General features: G+C 39.2%; 1 pseudogene; it reads right to left on the bottom strand.

Moving 5' to 3' along the window:
- Positions 1–203: 203 nt before the first annotated feature.
- LOC148106095 (uncharacterized) lies at positions 204–4077 on the bottom strand (annotated as a pseudogene).
- Between the last annotated feature and the right edge of the window lie 1923 nt (positions 4078–6000).

Raw genomic sequence — 6000 nt, 5'->3', positions numbered from 1 at the left:
AATGAGGGTTTTACACCTGTTGCCTCAGCGGTAGCTAAACGGAGCTTATTTAAACTGGCCAAGCCAGCAGGATGGGCCGGATCATGATAAATTTTATACAATGTGTTTTCCATGATGTATGCAAGACACAAATGACTAAAATGTTGGTGTTAACATGTCTTTTTATTTCATTCACACAGACAATGAATACTGAACAGCATACATTAAACCAGGTGTCTCCCAGCCCAGTAGTTACCAATCATGCGAAGCATGGCTGGTTTAACACGCCGGGCATAACGACTTGATTCTAACAGCAGCACAATGTTGTCGTTAATTGCGCATACTATATGTTGTGATGATCTCAGTTCAGTCATGGTGTGTTCTGCAATCCTGCTGAATTGTGTTCCAGTCCCAGCGACTGTGTATGCACGTACAAACAGGCGAATGGCGGGGGATGAATCGGTCTGTCTTGAGCCTTATCATCACATCGTCATAGTAGGTGTCAAAGAAATACTTGGACAATTCGTGCAAGCAGCTGTGTTGCACCTGACTGGGATGAGCTGTTTGACATCCGTAGCATGTATCCTGTAGAAAGTCATTTAGCGCCAACATCAGCAAGTGGTGGGTTGCAAGCTTGATGTCGATAATGGTTTCCTCACAAAGACCCGATCCTGTAGGATCCTGCAGCAATTGTGGAGAGGGGGGTGGAGGTGATCGGGTCTGGATTAGCAACGCTGGTGGAGGTGGGGAGTCTGTGAGGTCCCATGCCTGCATGTCTCCCTCTGAAAAATGAGAACAATAAAAAGATGTTATATTTTGTTGCATAGATACGCACACGCACACACACACACACATTAAACCTACCATTTGGTTTATTTAGTTGTCAGACGGCCTTATGATTTTAGGTTTGCACAGGGTAGAAGGCAAACCAGTCTTCGGACAAGTCGCAAAATCATCAAAAACAAGGCGTTTTCTAATACCCTCATACGCAGTGTTGAGACTATCCCTCTTGATGGTGTCGTCAATCTGGCTAAACAGACGCAGCATAGGTCTCCAGTCGCACCACTGTATAAAAAACATGTCCTTAAACCATGTAGTGCGCTCTTCTATGCTCAGAGGGTAAGGATTTAACCTCCAGTTTTCAACCCCTCTGACAGCAATAAGACTTTCCCTGTCATCACATACACTGAGAAAAATAAAGTCATCGGGGCTACAGTTGAAGCGATCAGCCTCGACCCTGTAAAGTTCAGGGCCTGTTGGACTGTTCCACTGGAAAACATACAGCATCTCTGACATGATAAGATAAGATAATGGAACTAACTGTTTGTAAAGAAACATGGTGAAAAACCTTTGGAGGTTCAGCTGGACATGGTTTCAGTTGACCTCTGACACGATAAGATAAGATAAGATAATGGAACTGTTTGTAATTAAAAAATGTGGAAACTATGGAACTAAAGTTGGGATGTGTGCTGGGATGCTCTTGATAAGGGAGCCTCTTTTATTGTTTCATGACTTCTTTTGCTGACTGTTGGGGGCCTAACTGTAACCCCCTCTGTCTAACTGTTACAGAGTGTGGCTAGGTGTGAATATGTGTTTTTTAGAAGTATCACAGTTTATTTCTAAAAGAATACATGTTGTTTGTGGTGCTCTATTTAAAACTATTAGCCTCTGTGTCTTTTCGGAGCGCTAAAGAAAAAAGCAACATGCCCCTAAAGTAGTTAAATCATCTATGTGTAATCATCGAGTCTAACTGTTGCAGAGTGTTTGTGACTAGTAGATAATTATAGGACTAGTTGCATTAAAGGCACATTGGGGTTGATACAGTGCTAGTGTGGCTAGGTGTGAATATGTGCTTTTAGAAGTATCACAGTTTATTTCTAAAGGGATACATGTTGTTTGTGGTATTCTGTTTAAAAACTATTAGCCTGTGAAACTATTAGAAAAGTGAAATCTTTCTAAACTAGCTAAATTAAATGCTGTGTGGGAATACACGGTTTTTAGAAGTATCACTGTTTATTTCTAAAAAGATACCTGTTATTTGCGGCACTCTGTTTGAAACTATTTGCTCATAAATAGCACTAAAGAAAAAGCAAAATGCTCCTAACTAGTTAAAATACCCCTAAACTAGTTAAATTAATTCATCTATGTCTAAATAACAGAGCTCTGAGACCTATACAAGAGTTTAATTAAAACACACAATGGTTACATTAAATAAAACGCTATTAAACACATGTAAACTCATATGACCCCTGAACCCACATGCACATGCAAAAAGTCCGTTCTCGCATATAGTATAGGTATATTACTACTCCTCTGTTTAAGAGGTCAGGTTTGCTTAGCTGGTGTGGTTTGGGAGTTTGGGTCCTATATTATCAAAAATGAGGAAATATTTTTTTGATAAATCACGTTTCGAGTTCCAGAGACTTATCATCATCTGTAGCTATGTACATATTAAGTACTTAATTTTCAGTTCACTTCACTTCAACCTTGTTCACAAAATATACAGCAGCAGTTATATAATTCTGCTCTATTTACTTCCTTTGAATCATTATGAAAGGTTCTGGCCTCCTTTTATTCTCAGAGTGTAGTGTTTACACCCAAACACTGCTTGTCAGAGTCAAAATACATCTGTCCAACTTTGTGTTAACATAAAAAAACAAAAGATTAGAAGATAAAATGTGTTCAGCTGATATATTGTTTTATAGTTTTGTCTAATATTGGCTGTGTTTTCTTAAATTTCTGCATCTCTTTCTGCATTTTATTTCAAGTGTAGTTTTATACTTTCATTTTAAATGTATTAAAAAAGACGTTAGCAAGTCAGAAGAAAAGAAAAACAAAATGAACAGCCTAAAGCTGACTTGTAAGCTTTGCAAATTGGCTTGTTTTAACGATTCACTTCATTTTAATTCATGAAACAATCACAAAACATTTTTCCCTCTTAGCTCCTGAGTAATTAATGAAAGGTCCCGACTACTGATTAAGTTTAGCTGAAGCGTATTAAAGAGGGAGGACAGGCACTGAGCTCTGAGCTGCTTATTTCCATTAAACCTAAATCTAAAACACTGCTCACCCTGCGTTAAACTTATTGTCAAATCAACCGTGCTACTGTGGACGAGCACACACACAGACACGTACACACACATAGATAAAGTCATGCACCATCAGACACAGATTAAGATTCGGACTGAAGTTGATAAATACGTATGGCCACTTTAAATTGTTCTTTTTATTGAATGACTAACCAGGTTGCTAATTTGGTGTGACATAATTAATTACAGCCAATTAGGTAAACAGATGGGACAGAGAATGTGTGGAGAGGAAATGAGCATGAGGATCATTAACTTGTGTGGGTGGCTGGATCAGGCTTCACGATAGCCCCACCAAGTAGCCATTAAGAGGATTAGTTTAATGTGTGGTGAAAGAAAATAGAGGCGCAAACAGATGAAGACGGAGACAGAGATTAGGTTATACTGACACTAAAAAGCTAATATTGGCTTTACAGATATCATCTGCTGTATTGAATAAATATCAGTGTCAGTCTGACTGCTCCCTGCTGAGTAAGTGAATCCCTCCATCAACTTGGAACCACTTCCAGGTTGATTACAGCCTGCTATAAAAAATAGTTTTGGTCTCTATAGCTAATTTCTTCCTTTTTCAGCAACTCTACTGAGGCTCATTTTCTTTTAAAACTCATCCACTGTGATGAGTCTCTTGTTCACTGAAATGGACCTATTGACAATGTTTGGGACTTTGGTGCCTTTTGGTGCAATTTTAATAGAATTATTTGGCAAACAATATAGCTTTTGTGGTAGTTGTGTTGTGGTGTGGGAAGAGCTGCAGGACCGATCCGAGCACTGGATGCAGCTGATTGCAAGTCTGGCAGCTCGGGTCAGTTTGTGTTGGACACCGATGCCACCCCCACCCGTGACTGCACGGGAATTGAGGTCCGGACTGTTCCCGCACCTGTCCCCACTCCTTGGGTGGGAGCGGTTGGTGCCTGGCAGGGGCCTGCACCCGTTCCTGCTCACTGGAGGAGGGCTGCTGAGCAACCGCCGGGCACACCACCAGCTCACTGCACCACCCCTCCCCTGCAGCCATGCCAGGTACCACACCTCCGCCACACACACTCTACTAAGAAGGCTCACATGACACTAGCTCCCAATACTTTTTTGATTTAAAATTCTTGTATTTACATACAGACCACTAAACGGACAAGCTAGACTATTTATCCCATCCTCTATTAAACACAGTGATAATCAATTACAGGCTCAGATACAGTAGCTGTTCCCACTATCAGTAACTGTACTTTATCTGTCACATTTGTACAGCAATTTTTATTTTCTTTACTCTACTTTTTATGCACAACTTTGTGACTACTTGTCTATGAAAAGCACTTTATACCTAACCTTTACTTTTACTTAAAGACCCCACACTATTAGACAGAGAGGCCCAACATTTAGACTGTTTGCTATTAACAAGCACTTGGCAATAGTGGGAAGGAAGAACTACCCTTTAAACGAATATGAAAGAAATTTTATCTTTCTTTTTTGGTGTCTTTTTGTACTCCTGCTGTGGCTTTTTTAATCAACTGAAATCTTTTATGGAGATTCTAGAAAAGTCTAATAATAAAGAGTTACAACAGTCCATCCTAGAGGGGCAAATGCATGGATTAGCTTTTTAGCAACACTCACAATATGTTCCTTCATTTGAAAATGTTACATTCGTGAACGATGGACATCTTGGTTATTTGTTTAATGTGGGAGAGACAGATACCTCTGAAAAATGATTAAAACATCCCTCATAGTATTTAGCAAGCAGTCCTAGCATATCAAAAAATGCATTTATGAAGAAAATTCATAAGATGGAGAGGGACATCAATTCCTGCCACATTTAGCTCAAATTTTAATAAAAAACAATTATCATTACTATTCTATTCTTCATTTTCATGAATCAGTTGACACGCTTGTCTTTGGTCACAAAATGAAAGCAAACACATGACTTGAACATGACTAAAATTGTGGGCTGTGGTTCACAGCAGTGACTTTAATAAAAAAATATATAAATAAAAGCCTCTGAAAAGAAGTTGATGGTGATAAATCTAGACAAACCAATGACTAAATCATCATAGGCCCCTGCTTTTCAAAATCAGGCCTGGTGTCTCTCTCATCCTGTCACTGCTTCACATGCTGACTATAGCTATTCATGACTCCAGTGCAACAGAGAGCCCATGTTACCGGTCTGATGCATAATCAATAGGACAAGCTCTCTCCAAATAGGGTTTTAACTTGTATTGAGCTTACTGAAAAAAGAGTGGCCCACTCTGTATACATGCACAGCTCGGCTCTCTGAGACCTAACTGCATTTTGTCTGAGATTCAGGCATTTTTCAGAGCTGACTTCTGCTCACTGTGATGAAAACTCTGGGTAAGAGACTTCAGTGGCCCCCAATCAATACATGACAGAGGTCCTAAAACAGAGAAATCAATCTGCTGTGACTTTAAAACTGAACAGCCCTCCTCAAGGAATATGAAATATGCTGATTAAAATTGTACTAAAGAAAAACATTCACTCATTCCACTTTCATTTATCCTTTGGTGAAAATGCAGCATTCATCATTTTGTATCTCTGATCCTGCATTTTTTAAATTTAGCCGTTAAAATGGCCTCACTACAATCGCTGATTTCTCCTTTCAGGAACAGACTGCAGTGTGAGAGACTAATGCAAGGTGTCAACAGAAAAACAACACTGCTATTACTACTATATTACTCAAACACGGTACTTCAAGTTGATGTATATTCCTTATTTTCATCAATATATTTGATTTCTTAAACTTCGCCAAAGTAGCATATCATGATTTACAGTTCAAAATAATACATGTATTTATACTTGCGCTTAGTGCAGTCCTTTATTTAAACATAATGCTCCAAAAAACTGTGGGATGCATGTGGCACAACCAAAATTATTGCCACTGTGTGCAATGAAACTGCAGTCTCATTGCCTTTGAAATGGTTGCTTTGAAGAC

The sequence above is a fragment of the Neolamprologus brichardi genome, chromosome 2 (assembly GCF_056152115.1).
Source record: "Neolamprologus brichardi isolate AB-2024 chromosome 2, ASM5615211v1, whole genome shotgun sequence".
NCBI lineage: Eukaryota > Metazoa > Chordata > Actinopteri > Cichliformes > Cichlidae > Neolamprologus > Neolamprologus brichardi.
This window is presented reverse-complemented; position numbering and strand designations above follow the sequence as displayed.